Source organism: Ranitomeya variabilis, chromosome 3, assembly GCF_051348905.1.
Source record: "Ranitomeya variabilis isolate aRanVar5 chromosome 3, aRanVar5.hap1, whole genome shotgun sequence".
Taxonomy (NCBI): Eukaryota; Metazoa; Chordata; class Amphibia; order Anura; family Dendrobatidae; genus Ranitomeya; species Ranitomeya variabilis.
The window spans coordinates 363348759-363364135 of NC_135234.1; the positions used below are offsets into that span (position 1 = coordinate 363348759).

Sequence of the window (15377 nt, forward strand, 5' to 3'; positions counted from 1 at the left end):
GACCGCACACAGGATGCCATCTGGGCCTCCAAGGAGAGAATGAGGGTTTCTGCCGATGCATACCGGCGCCCCGCTCTGACCTTTGCTCCTGGCGACTTAGTGTGGCTCTCTGCCCATAACAACAGGCTGTGAGTTGAGTCCACTAAATTTGCACCTCGCTACATAGGCCCTTTCAAGGTTCTGGAACAGGTTAACCCTGTGGTCTACCGTTTGGCTCTTCCTCCACGCCTAGGTATCACCAACACTTTTCATGTATCCCTCTTAAAGCCCATCTACAGTATATGTCCTAGTTTTCCCAAGTCATCTGCTGGGACATCGGGTTCATCCACGGATTAGTACGAGGTGAAATCTATCTTGGGGTGTAAGGTGGTACATGGCAAAAAATATTATCTGGAGGACTTGAAGGGTCACGGCCAAGAGGACAGAACATGGAAACCTGTGGAGCACATTTGGGCTCCGCTGCTCATTGCAGCCTTTGAACGTAGCAAGGCCCAAGGAGGAGGGGGCCCTAGGAGGGGGGTAATGTTAGGTGTCGAGTTTCTGCTGCTGCACAGGGGAAATCTCAAACCATGTCCGCTGCAAGCTCCCATTCTCCCCCAGCAGAACCTGCTCAGCGGAGACGTCGGTCCCAGCGTCTGGCTCAAGTTTATACTGTGAATGGTTACTGATGCCTTTCCAGGCTCTGCCTTTGTAGCCAGCACTGATCAGCAGCAAGCAGGGCTTTCTGGGACTAATTCCTGCTTTTCCCATACTGAGCATGACCACGGGGCGACCTCCCATTGGAGGTCGGGGGTAACATGCTCAGGTCCTGTTGCGGCTCCTATTGGACCATCAGGAAGGTCCTGGAGCACTACTGCTATAAAAGGTTCGCCGCTCGGCCATGCGCTAGTGTAAACTAATTTACTTGTGTGTGTGTAGATGAATGCCTGTTGATGGATGAAAGCTCTGAATCATTCCCATCCCTAGTGTTGTTGCCTGCTCTCAAATGATGAAAGCTACCTAGCGCCAGACAGTGCTACTCTGCACATCCAGCACACAATTCAGCGTCTCTCAGCAGTGACCGCCAGTGCAGCGTCGTGCACTTAGTGCGCTTTCCGGGCCCTGGTTAGAGTGGTTAGTGGGGTCCGCCAGAGCGGCGTTGTACACACTCTTGTGCGATAAATTATTATTATTAGTTCAGTCCTACCCCTGACACCACAATAACGGTGTCAAGCATAAGAGGTCTAGAGGAGCTCTTTCCCCGTGTCTTGCAACAGAGTTCTGTGACCTTTTACTTGCGCTCCCTGTGCGGTATCACGGCCCTGTGATGCAACGGGGTTCGCTTCCTTCATACCGGGTGAAGCTAACCCGTGTGTGTATTCACATTATACCACCATCTAGTCCGCCATTACCGAGCAGCAGGTGTCCTGCACGGTGTACCCCGGACTGCGAACGCACCTCATATCCACTCTAAATATTATTTGGTGCTTTCCGCCACTCCTAACACCATATATAAGCATTATGACTTTTACTGTAAATATTCTGTGTATGTAAATTTTTTAAAACTGTTTGTAATATACTGCTGTTAAATTATGGAGAAAATCTGAAGCAAAGAGGGTTAATCTCATAATATTTTAATAATGCCAGATGCAGCAGGCTGTTATTATGGCTCTGTTTATTTTTTGTACCCTTCAAACCCCTAGAGTAAAAATGTCTTGTAGAGTTTCTGTTCCCCCATTTACTTGGACTTTAACCAAACCCTAGACTTGATTTTCTGTGGTTCCACAATGCTTTGCTGAATAGTACGATATATGGAATTCATTAACGATTTAACTGCTTGTAGAAGCGGACTGTAACCACATTCACTGTGGCACACGTTGTTATTCCAACAGTTGGATTGCTTGACATGTCGGACAACATGATAAATAATAACATTTTGAGCATCAAAAAAATTACTCTTTTACCCTATATACTGTCCTCCCTGATCTGGAGATGAAGAAGTCAAAATGCCAATTCCTATCTTACAGTTTTAGTTGCCTGATTAGAATGCTATTTTAACTCTTTCTTTTATCGTAATGTTGATGTATAAAGTCAATACTTAAAGGTTTTTGCAGTCAAATAGCTCTATATACTCCTGTATATACTAGATTTTACATGAAAGACTATTTAAGTCTATTTAGGTCTTAAAGTATTTCAATCCTATGCCATGATATTATGCTAGGATTCTGGAAATTTCCAGCTTGCGCTGACATTAGATATCAGTCCTGAAATAACGGTGTATATTGTGTCTCAAATACTTAGATTCTTGTGGGGAACTGGAAATTCCAATGTTTGCTACTAGATGTCAGACACAATTACAGTAAGGCGGCTAAATAATGTTCAGGCCTACTTTATCCTTAAAGGACAAGTTTTTTAAAGTTTCCACTGAAATTAACTCATGTAAAAACATCTAAATTAGATATACATAACAGTCCTGCATGTAGGGCACAGCATGGGGGAGGGGGCTGGCGGTCCAGTCAGGATTTGGTGTATTTTGTATTAGATGAAACATGAAAATTCCTGTCTTCGGCTTTGCTTTAAACTATTACGTTTTCATTTTAATCCTGAATAATAGATTAAATGTACTAAATCATATAAACTACAACAGAGCAAAGGCCAAACCTATAGAGATTTATCAATTTAGCACATCAGTGTATTATAACATAGTAACATAGTTATTAAGGTAGGAAGACTTTAAGTCCATCTAGTTCAACCCATAGCCTAACCTAACATGCCCTAACATGTTGATCCAGAGGAAGGCAAAAAAAACCATGTGGCAAAGAGTAAGCTCCACATTGGGGAAAAAAATTCCTTCCCGACTCCACATACGGCAGTCAGACTAGTTCCCTGGATCAACCCCTATCAAGGAATCTAGTATATATAACTAGGGTTGAGCGACTTTTATTTTTATAGGATCGGGTCGGGTTTCACGAAACCCGACTTTCTCAAAAGTTGGGTCGAGTGAAATCGGCCGATCCTATAAAAAAGTCGGGGTCAGGGTCGGCCGAAACACGAAACCCAATGCAGTGCAATGGGATACTATGGTTCCCAGGGTCTGAAGGAGAGGAAACTCTCCTTCAGGCCCTGGGATCCATATTTAAGTGTAAAATAAAGAATTAAAATAAAAAATATTAATATACTCACCTCTCCGGAGGCCCCTGGACATCGCCGCTGGTAACCGGCAGCCTTCTTTGCTTAAAACGAGCGCGTTTAGCGCCTTCCATGACGTCACGGCTTGTGATTGGTCGCGGCCGCCCATGTGACCGCTCACGCGACCAATCACAAGCCGTGACGTAATTCTCAGGTCCTAAATTCCTAATTCTAGGAATTTAAGACCTGAGAATTACGTCACGGCTTGTGATTGGTCACGTGGCGGTCACATGAGCGGCCGCGACCAATCACAAGCCGTGACGTCATCTAAGGCCCTTCACGCGCTCATTCTTAGGAAGGAAGGCTGCCAGAAAGAAGCCGAGGGTGAGTATATTCCTATTAGGTATATACTCACCCTCGGACGTGCTCTGCTTCTTTTCGGCAGCCTTCCTTCTTAAGAATGAGCGCGTGAAGGGCCTTAGATGACGTCACGGCTTGTGATTGGTCGCGGCCGCTCATGTGACCGCCACGCGACCAATCACAAGCCGTGACGTAATTCTCAGGTCCTAAATTCCTAGAATTCGGAATTTAGGACCTGAGAATTACGTCACGGCTTGTGATTGGTCACGTGAGCGGTCACATCGGCGGCCGCGACCAATCACAAGCCGTGACGTCATGGAAGGCGCTAAACGCGCTCATTTTAAGCAAAGGCTGCCGGTTACCAGCGGCGATGTCCAGGGGCCTCCGGAGAGGTGAGTATATTAATATTTTTTATTTTAATTCTTTATTTTACACATAAATGTGGATTCTGATACCGATTTCCGATATCGCAAACATATCGGAACTCGGTATCGGAATTCAGATACCAGATTCAGAAGATCGCCGACCTCATGGCCGACCCCACACAGGGGTCGGGTCAGGTTTCATGAAACCCGACTTTGCCAAAAGTCGGCGACTTCTGAAAATGGCCGACCCGTTTCGCTCAACCCTATATATAACCTGTAACATTATACTTTTCAAGAAAGGCATCCAGTCCCCTCTTAAATTTAAGTAATGAATCACTCATTACAACATTATTCGGCAGAGAGTTCCATAGTCTCACTGCTCTTACAGTAAAGAATCCGCGTCTGTTATTATGCTTAAACCTTCTTTCCTCCAGACGTAGAGGATGCCCCCTTGTCCCTGTCTCAGTTCTATGATTAAAAAGATCATCAGAAAGGTCTTTGTACTGTCCCCTCATATATTTATACATTAAAATAAGATCACCCTTTAGCCTTCGTTTTTCCAAACTAAATAGCCCCAAGTGTAATAACCTGTCTTGGTATTGCAGACCCCCCAGTCCTCTAATAACCTTGGTCGCTCTTCTCTGCACCCGCTCCAGTTCAGCTATGTCTTTCTTATACACCGGAGACCAGAACTGTGCACAGTATTCTAAGTGTGGTCGAACTAGTGACTTGTATAGAGGTAAAATTATGTTCTCCTCATGAGCATCTATGCCTCTTTTAATGCATCCCATTACTTTATTTGCCTTTGTAGCAGCTGCCTGACACTGGCCACTAAATGTGAGTTTGTCATTTACCCATACACCCAGGTCTTTTTCATTGACAGTTTTGCCCAGGGTTTTAGAATTAAGCACATAGTTATACATCTTATTAATTCTACCCTAGTGCATGACCTTACATTTATCCTCATTAAAGCTCATTTGCCATTTATCAGCCCAAGCTTCTAGTTTACATAAATCATCCTGTAATATAAAATTGTCCTCCTCTGTATTGATTACCCTGCAGAGTTTAGTGTCATCTGCAAATATTGAAATTCTGCTCTGTATGCCCCCTACAAGGTCATTAATAAATATGTTAAAAAGAAGAGGGCCCAATACTGACCCCATATATTATGCATAATTATATACATAATTTACCGTTTTGGCAGGCATGCTTTGGCTGTGTGAATGCTCGGGATTGGCCAATATGTGACCTTATTTTGGTGCACTCAATATGGATGGTCCTGATTGGACCTTTACAATAGGATGACACGGCACTATGAGCCTTGCCTAATGATTAGCCTCTGGTATCCATTGAAACATGGATGCCTATGGTTTATTGGATATATACTATACTATCCGGTATAGGATTTTATTAAACAATCTTATTATTTATTAATTAAGGTACTATTCTCTTAAGGGTTCAAGATATGTATAAAATTAAAGCCACTGTGAAATAACATGTAATATCTATGTGATTTTTTTGTATTATATGTAATTTATACTTGTGGACAGTGCTTTCATGGTGATTGATGGGGATTGTGCCTCCACACTATATAAGCCTGCCAATTGTAATACCCTGCATACTTGACAAAAACCTATAAAAAGTTGAAATGTTGTATCCATGGCGGAATGAAGCACCTTTAAATTTCTTCACCTTTTCTCATTTATTTTGACAAATGATACATATATGGTCTCTGAGACATCCACTATACAAGAGTATAAATTGGTTTATAGATTGGTGACTATGCGTGTACAATGCTAATATGAAAGTCTATGGTAGTGTTTCTCAAACACCAGTCCTAACTCCAATCAACACTTTATTTTTTCAGGATTTCCTTAGTATTGCACAGGTGATGGAATTATTATTAAGGCATAAGAAACTACCACATGTTCTCACTTGTGCAATACTAGGGTAATTCTGATAACATGTGTTGTTGGCCTTGAGGATGGGTTTGGGAAACACTGGACTATGGCATAGACATAATTAGCCAATAGTGATGAGTGAGTATACTCGGTACTCGAGATTTCCCGAGTACACTCAGGTGTCCTCCGAGTATTTTTTAGTGCTCGGAAATTTAGCTTTCATCGCCGCAGCTGAATGATTTACATCTGATAGCCAGCATAAGTACATGTGGGGGTTGCCTGGTTGCTAGGGTATCCCCACATGTACTTATGCTGGCTAACAGGTATAAATCATTCAGCTGCGGCGATGAAAACTAAATCTCCGAGCAGTAAAAATACTCGGAGGACCCCTGAGCGTGCTCGGGAAATCTCGAGTAACGAGTATATTCGCTCATCACTACTAGCCAAGTCACAGCATCGGTCTCATAGACTTGGGAGTGCTAAAAGGCATGTATGACTACTACTCCATTCATATTCTCCTGGAACTAAGGTATAGGGCCTGATTCTAATTATTGATGGGGTCCCGGTGATCAGTGATCACACATTTCTAATCTGTCCTGTGGATTGGTGATTAACGCTGGCATCGGGATAATCCCTTATCCCACTCTATGTTTTGTTTTAGGGTACACAGTGCAATTTTGATCGCTACAACGGCACGATTCGTGACGTTCCAGCGATGCATTTACGATATCGCTGTGTCTGACACGCTACTGCGATCCGGATCCCCGCTGAGAATCGTACGTCGTAGCAGATCGTTTGAAACTTTCTTTCGTCGTCTAGTGTCCCGCTGTGGCGGCATGATTGCATTGTGTGACACAGGTTGTATACGATGTGCGCACAGTAACCAACGGCTTCTACATCGCAAATACGTCATGAAATTATCGCTCCAGCGCCGTGTATTGCAACGTGTGACCGCAGTATACGACGCTGGAGCGATACTTATACGACGCTGCAACGTCACGAATCGTGCCGTCGTAGCGATGAAAATGGCACTGTGTGACGGTACCCTTACACTGTTTCTTTTTATTGTACAACATTTTCCATGCAAAATGAATGACAATGCTCATTTCCATTCCTTGTACAAGAGGTTTGATGAAGATACACTACATAGTGTAAGTAATAGCTAATCTGCAGATTTTTCTTTATGTCTTTCAAAGACTGATTTACAATATGGACTCCATTCACTGAAGAGCGAACTAGTGAGGCGGATTTGAGTTCTATGTATATACAGTATCTATTCACATACATGATCAGACTGAACTTTCACCCACATACCACAGCTCATGTTGGGCATGGAGGCAACAATCTCATCATTGATAGCTAAATTAAGGCTTCACAACTTAAGCTTTACATGAAATAGAGAACATATTGGTTTTAATACATAGCTCTTCTGGTAGTGAGTGGTATAGAAAAATACAACAGGGCTGTCAGGTATTTTACATTTCCTGAAGCTGTCCTATTTGAAAGTATGTATGAATATATGCAATGTGCTATGTAAGGACACAGATTGGCTGGAAACCTATTTAAGGCCTGCGTCTGAGAATGAGAGTATGAAAAATTGTCCGATTTTTATCCAGAAAACTCAAACGATTTTAATCTGTATTGTCATCCACATTACATCCGTGTGTCCATATTTTACATCCATGTCTCATCCGTATATTCGTATTTTACGTCCATATCTCATCTGTGTGTCCATATTTTACATCCATGTCTCATCCGTGTATTCATATTTTACGTCCCTGTCTCATCCGTATATTTGTATTTTACGTCCATGTCTCATCCGTATATTTGTATTTTACGTCCATGTCTCATCCGTGTGTCAATTTTTACGTCAGTCTCTCATGCCTGTGTATCTATTTTATGGCCATGTCTCATCCGTGTGTCCTTTTTTAAGCCCATGTCTCATCCATATGTCTGTATTTTATGGTCATGTCTCATCTGTGTCTCCATTTTCTGCATCCGTGTGGCATCTGTATTTATATATCAACTGGTTAAAATGTACATGATCAAGTACAGTTTCCTATGTGAATAATGGCAATGTATCAATAAAAATCAGATGATCTATATGGGATGATTTTTTTTTGTCCACCCACCCATAGACTTGAATGGGCGAGTCTCATCCAAAATATTGAAGAGAATAGTGCATGCTGCGACAGGTCTGTTGAGCTACATTTGTCAGTGTACTGTTTGATTTTTACATGTCCATATAATATGCTCATATGAAAGAGCCCTAATGCTAGTTTAATGCTGTCTGAGAAATCAGAGGTGGGAATGAAAAATGTCCTTTCATTACTAATATGCAAATTGCCTCTTCAGAGAGAAAGACTACTTGAACTCTATAGCGCCACCTGTTGGTAGTGGCGATCCTACTGCCCACGTTGCAGAAATGCTGCGGAAATGTCTGCAGCATTTCCTCAACTCCCTGCCTCGGGTAAAATGCATGCGGAATTCGCATGCATTTTCTTGCAAAACACAAGTGTTTTGCAAGCGTTTTTAGCTTGCAGAATGCTTGCGCTTTTCCATGCAATTTGAAGCATCGCTTGGAAAAGTGATTGACAGGTTGGTCACACTTGTCAAGCATAGTGCTTGACAAGTGTGACCAACTTTTTACTATTGATGCAGCCTATGCAGCATCAATTGTAAAAGATAAAATGTTAAAAATAATTTTAAAAAAATGGCTATTCTCACCTTCCAACGGCCCATGATCTCAGCGCCGCTCCCGATACTCTCCGTTCCCAGGGATGCTTTGCACGAAGGACCTTCGTGACGTCACGGTCGTGTGACCACGACATCATCTCAGGCGATTCGTGCAATGCATCCCTGGGAAAGGAAGCCACCGCGTGCACCGCTGAGAGGCAGGAGGACTCCGGGGGCCATCTGAAGGTAAGTATGTCCCTATTTTTTATTTTAATTCTTTTTATTTTACAGGAATATGGTACCCGGCCTGGAGGAGAGTCTCCTCTCCTCCAGACCCTGGGTACCATCCGCACATGAAGCTCTCACTTTACACATGGCGGGCATAGCCACATGCGTAAAGTGAGCATTTCAATGCAATCCTATGGCGGCGGAATCGCCGCGATCTCGCAGAAATAATGAACATGCTGCGGATTTTACCGCCATGCGATTCCACAGCGGGAAAATACGCAGCATGGGTACAGCAATGGTGGAATCCCATAGGATTGCATGGGAATGCGTTTTTTAAGCGTTTCTGCTGCGGCAGAAATGCATAAAGAACGCGACGTGGGCACACAGACTTACAAGTCTTGCAATATGACTTAGGATAAAAGCCAAATCAGAATCTCAGTTTGCAGACACGGTGTTATATACTGTAACTTTACTAAATAATAAATTATTGATATCATTTATTTCATGCGACAAGCACATTTTATATGTCCTTCATTAAATATCATTACTACAGAAGAAACTAAGGTCTTCATAGATACTTGCATATATAGCGATAGGTTCAACACTGCATTTAACATGTTGGTATCTCTATAAGACCTATAGCCCCAGGATATTAAGTTCTCTGAAATTGTGATCAGTTGACACCTCTACCCGTAAACTTCACAACTTCATCTACTGTTCCTTCATTAGAATTTTATATTCTATTTCCTTTTCCTTGCTTTTTCGCACCTTTTACAATATGACTTCTCTACGCCTTTTCATCATGTCCTTCCTTTACGCAAGTGATATTCTCAAATTTTCTGTTATTTTGTTAATTGTTATCTAGATTATGCCAACTGATCTTTCTATTCACTGAATTGAAAAAACTTTTAAAAAAATGTTGATGAACTGAATTTTCAGTTGTAGTTGGAGTTTTCATATACTGGCCATAGATATGAAAAAGCTGTCAGCTGAACGTTTGTTGTCACATCTCTCCCGACCCTTCATACACATGAGCACTCAGCTCAGCTGAGGATTCTTGTGTTTTTGACATAAAGCATAAAACTGCTGTTAGACTCCAGACAGCGGCTTCTCTCCCCGAAAAAAAAGGATCAGGCATTGAAATTCCAACTAACTTCCTTTTCTCATAATCCAGAAGCCCTCATAAACATTAGATTGTCAGCCAGTCACACCAAAATCGGCAGGTTCAGCAGATATTCATGTACTGTTTATGAGATGCCTTTAGACTATTGACTTAAAGAGAATTTGTCACCAGGTTTTTGCTACGTTGTCTGAGCGCAGCATATTGTAGGAAAAGGGACCCTGATTCCAATGATGTATCACTTAGTTTAGTGGGTGCAGTAGTTGAGATACAATTAGAGTTCTTAGATGTAGCATGTAGCCGAGCTCAGAAAGCTGCCCCCGCCCCCATCAAACTCTCTATGTACATAGTCTATTGATACTGAACTGTATGACAGAGGAGGTGGAGTTGGATGAGTTGGCACAAAGCAGCTAGTCAAGGCAATGATAATAGCCTAGTGATAAAACCTTCATAGTACGTAAGCAACAGCACACAGCCTGATAAGTGACACATTGCTGAATTCAGTGCTTTAACCTCTTCCTCATGCTGTCCTCAGATTACATAGCAAAAACCTGCTGACGGATTCTATATAAGGCATCCATACAGATTAGACAGCTATTTACCCTGAAACCTTCACATACTGGAACGTTTGGCTTGGCCTAGCTCCCCTGTGTAGTGATGGGTGCAAGTGTTTGCCTAGGGTGCTCAGGTATGCACCGAGTATCACGGGTGCTAGAGTGACATGTTCGAGTCCCCGCAGCTGCATGTTTCACGGCTGTTAGACAGCCACAAAACAAGCGGGCATTGCTCGTGTTTGTCAGGCAAGCTCCACATTTCTCTCGAGCATATACCAGCACCCTAGCCAAACTCGAGTAACGAGTACTTGCGCTCATCTCTATGCATAGTTAAGTATGATTTTATTTAACTTTAACCACTCGGAGAAATATTTGATGATTTGCAAATATTTTCTATCCAGTACATTTTTTTAGAATGATTTGCCACAGTGTTACTGTTCATACATATTTCATTTATACCAACATATGTTTTCACTCATTTCCTTGGTTTTGCTTTAGTTTTTTTGTACTTTGTACTTACAGTGGCGTGGCTCCCTTTTTTGGGCTGGACATTTTGTCTATATAGCTTTACATGGGCAGGTGTCTGAACACTTAAAGGAGTATTCCCATCTCCAAGATCCTATCCCAATATGTAGTAGTAGTAATAATAATAATATTTGCAAATACTTCCATTTAGAAATGTAGTATAGTTTTTCTGATTCACTTGGTCTCTTTGCTCATGTGCAAGCATTGCATGCCATTAGGTATCCATGGATACGACCACTAGCAACTAGCTGTCACTAAATCAGTGGTTGTATCCATGGATACCTAAGGTCCTGCAATGCCTGTGCATGAGGAAAGAGACATAGTGAATCAGAAAAACTATACTACATTTCTAATTGGAGGCATTTGCTAATATTATTATTGCATTTACTACATGTTGGCATATGATCTTGGAGATGGGAATACCCCTTTAAGTCTTGCTGTGCCACCATCTATTTTGAGGTCTGCTGACACATAGCGAGGTGAACCCTGATTGGGTACACCATAATGTCGGGGGATGGCTTTATGCTCCATTGATCAAAATAGAGTCAACTAATTACCCTGTGTTTTACTATGTACTATTACTGCAGGGTATTTGCTCTTTGTATTTTTATCATAGGTTTACAATGATTTTAGTTGACCGTTCTGTCATCAGTTGGACAGCATAAATTATAGTTAGGCCGATTGCAGATGGGCAGAAGAGCCTGTAACCACAACATCAAAGACTCTCAATCATTCTTCTGGGGTTTATGGTAATCTAAGTGTGGTTGAGTGGAATCATGGGGTCCCGGTGGTGTAGCCATATACTGGATACTAAAATGTGGGTGTATTTCTGTCATCTGAAACTAACTTTGTGTGAAACATCTTGATGACACATGTGCTTCTTAACGTCAAGATCATATGCATATTAATGTGTGTAGTGAGAGGCAGGGAGCACACATTTTGCATAATATCCATGATCTTCTTTCTATATGTGTGGTTGTATGTGTTTTATGAGCCCAAATTAAAAATACTTTCTATTTTGTTCTCATGGGAGGGTGCAGTTACAACAATAACTTATTCAGTCCCTCTGACCAAATTAATTGTCCCCTTGCCACAGGAGAAAACATTGTGGGACCGACATTATATAATGCTTTTCTCAGTTTGACCACAGGATCAGAAATACATGTGTGCCTTTAAATACACAGATGCACACACATTCACGTGCTTGCCTTTCAGTAGCACAGGCTTTCCAATGACAGCTCGCCAGTGTTTTGTTTAATTGCATGCCAAATACCTCTAGCCTGGGGGCATTTCCCATAGAGATGAAAAAGCCCTTGTTTCCAATCCCAAAATACTGTTAACAGTTACACTGCCAGCAAAAGTGACAACAGGCATCTTTTAGCTTTGAGGAAGCAGTATGGGATAGTTGAAGGTTTTAGCAAGTTATGCAGTCTTGCTTCGTGCAAGATTTTCAGACTGTAGTCTGAATGTATGTGTAATAAGGGCTCTGATAAGGTATCTTGATGTCTTAGGTACATGATATAAATATCGCCCCCAAAATCTAACATCACACCTTAACTCCCCCTTCCCTGCAAGAATGGGTCTGATAAAAAGTACTGCTCCCCAAATCAAGCGTGACACCCTAACTTCCCCCTGCCCTGCAAGAATGGGTCTAATAAAAAGGTACCGCTCCCCCAAATCTAGCATCACCCCCGAACTCCCCCTGCCCTGCTCCCCCAAATCTAGCATCACACACTACCTCCCTCTGCCCTGCAACAATGGATCTGATAACAAGGTACTGCTCCCCCAAATCTAGCATCACTCCCTAACACTCCCTGCCCTGCAAAAATGGGACTGATAAAAAGGTACTTCTTGGTGGGCATTGGGATTCTCCTGCTATACAGGATAGATCCAAAACCTTATCTGCCACTGTGGTCTCCCATTCAGCTCCAGCTGAGGCAGGTGCTGCTCAGCACAGACATCAGTCCCAGCATCATGCTCTGGCTCATGGTATACACTTGGTTAATGCAGGCTCTCCAGCCAAGTCTATGACAATCAGTGATAGGCAGCTGAATCCTGACCCTCTGGAGGCTAAGTTCAGAAGTCACCTTACTGAGAATGTCCGTGATGTGGCGTCTTCCTATTTGAGGTCAGATGCCTCCTGCTCTGGTGATGTGGTGGTGTCTCGGCCGACTGGGTGTGAGTGTTTGGGGTGGAGCCTTTTATAAAAGATCCCCAATGGCGCTCGTGGGCGCGCTAGTATCATTTATGTGTGGCTATGGAGGTGTAGACCCTTCCACTCTGTTTGCAAGTGTCGTATGTCTGTCTAAGCTTTGGGACTGTACACATAAGCAGGCAGCTAGCGTCCGTGGGGGTAATTAGCCATTGGCATAGCATCTGGTTCCTACATGTGTGCGATTAGCACAGCAGAGTTCCAGAGCAAGCACAACCCTAGTTAGGGTATTAAGCTCAGAGCATCTGTTCCGTTTCTGTGTGCTAGTGATACAGCTCAGTTGCAGAGCTTCTCTTTCGTTTCTGTGTGCGAGTCACACAGCTCAGTTGCAGAGCAGCTCTTTCGTTTCTGTGTGCGAGTGACACAGCTCAGTAGCACAGGAGTGGCATTAACTCAGTGTGTACAGGCAATCGCTCACCGTGTGTTCTGTCATTGCTTACTAGCAGCAGTTTTCCATCTCTGTACAATGGACCCTGGGTTGTGATTGCGCTTTATTATTTCTTTTATTTAGCGCAATCCACCAACCCTAACACTTCTCCCCCCAAATCTAGCATCACACCCTAACTCCCTCTGCCCTGCAAGAATGGGTCTGACAACAAGGTATTGCTCCCCCAAGTTTAGCATCACACCCTAACACTCCCTGCCCTGCAAGAATGGGTCTGATAAAAAGGTACTCCTAGCATTCACAGCTCCTCCCCACACACCAGAGAATTCTTGCCCGTGTAGTTGGGCCAGTATTTAGTGAAAGAGTATTCTTATTTCTGACTAGAGGCCAGCAAACACTTGATGAAGGAGCAAAACACTTATTTGTTGGATGAAATGATATTTACGTAAGCATTTGTCCTGTGTAAACAGGAAATGTACTGCCAGTTGCATGTTATTCTATGCAAACAGATCGATCATATTAATCCATACCCCGCTATCTCCTCACCCTCCACAAATAGTCAGGTAGCTCAAGCATTCCTCCACCATCACTACCCCCAACCCACCTCACGCACACCAGAAAGTTAAAATGATTACATGCCCCCACACCAGAGGACAACATTAAAACTCCATGTAAGCCCATCCCCTGATTAGTCACCTTAGCGGCCACAATTTTGATCTGGTGGGAGGTGTATCGGCAGGACTGGCGTCGGCCCAGTCGGTGGTGCTTACGGCAATGCTCACTCTGCGGTAGAGGTGAATGCAAAGCCCAGGATGATCAGCGATTCAGTGTCAGTGATCGCTGTGAATCTGCCCTGCAATCAAAGAACAGGATGGCACTACTTGTCACTGAGTGCTGGTCAAATAGGGGAATAAGCGATGATGATGGTGATCACGTCAGTGGAGGTGCAACACCACAACATTAATAATGTTCTTTTTTTCTGAAAAGAAAAAATGCGCCCCCTACCTGGGCGATATGCTGTAGCACGCTAAGCAATTGCCTAATTCTGCCTACTGTTCATCCAGGCTCTGTCCGTGATCTAAAGCCATAAGAACAGCACAGATGCCTACTTATCCCCTAATGGACTGAATTCTGACACAGTAAATGTCCCTGTAATCTGTTAATGTTTCCAGTAAGAGCCGCTATAAGAATTTTTTTATTTCCACACCTGAACTTCCCTTTCAGTCACAGCGTTTTCACTCAGGCACAAGTTACTGTAGCTGATACATATGCTGAAAATTAGCGATTTGATGTGACTGCAAGGTGCTCTAAAATCACCATTGCTTGGAATGACAAAACATTACATTTTTTTCATAGCAATGATGTCTGGTGTGACATTATCATATGTTCTGGATTAATGGTCTAGTAAATAAAAAAAATACAACTAATTTGTAAGGGTATATGGCATTCAAGAAGTAAGCTCAGAATATCCATTGCTTATGTAAATTATAAGAGGGTAGGTATGGAGAGTTTTTCAGAATCAGCACAAATGGTATATGTCAATTCTCTAGGAATTTCTACAATTAGAGATATGGTTGTTCTGTTCTCAAAGGGCTTGTTCACTACTAGGACAACCACTTCTTAATCGAAATGTTTGGCCCCGGGGGCTCTCGTGCGGTGTTGTGACATGTGACGCCGATGCCCAATGAGTGCTGGCATCACTGTCTCCACCTTTGGATGTTTTGAACATGAAGAGGACGTCTGGGCTGCAGCTGATCCCTGGCTTCCTCTTCCTGCTCTAAATGTCCGAAGGCGGGGACAGTGATGGCATTGCTGATGGGATGCTGGTATCACGTGTCACAACACCGCACGAGAGCCTGGGGGAAAGCGAGTGCTGACAATGTGGGAACAGGTGAGTATTAGCTTTATTATGTTATCGGGGCCAAGCCTGGGGTTTGAGAAGA

The 15377-nt window shown here is 43.0% G+C and overlaps 1 protein-coding gene across 1 annotated transcript in view; it reads right to left on the bottom strand.

Moving 5' to 3' along the window:
- RUNX3 (RUNX family transcription factor 3) overlaps positions 1-15377 on the bottom strand; it is a 77655-nt gene that overhangs the window by 30969 nt on the left and 31309 nt on the right. The window lies entirely within an intron of this gene.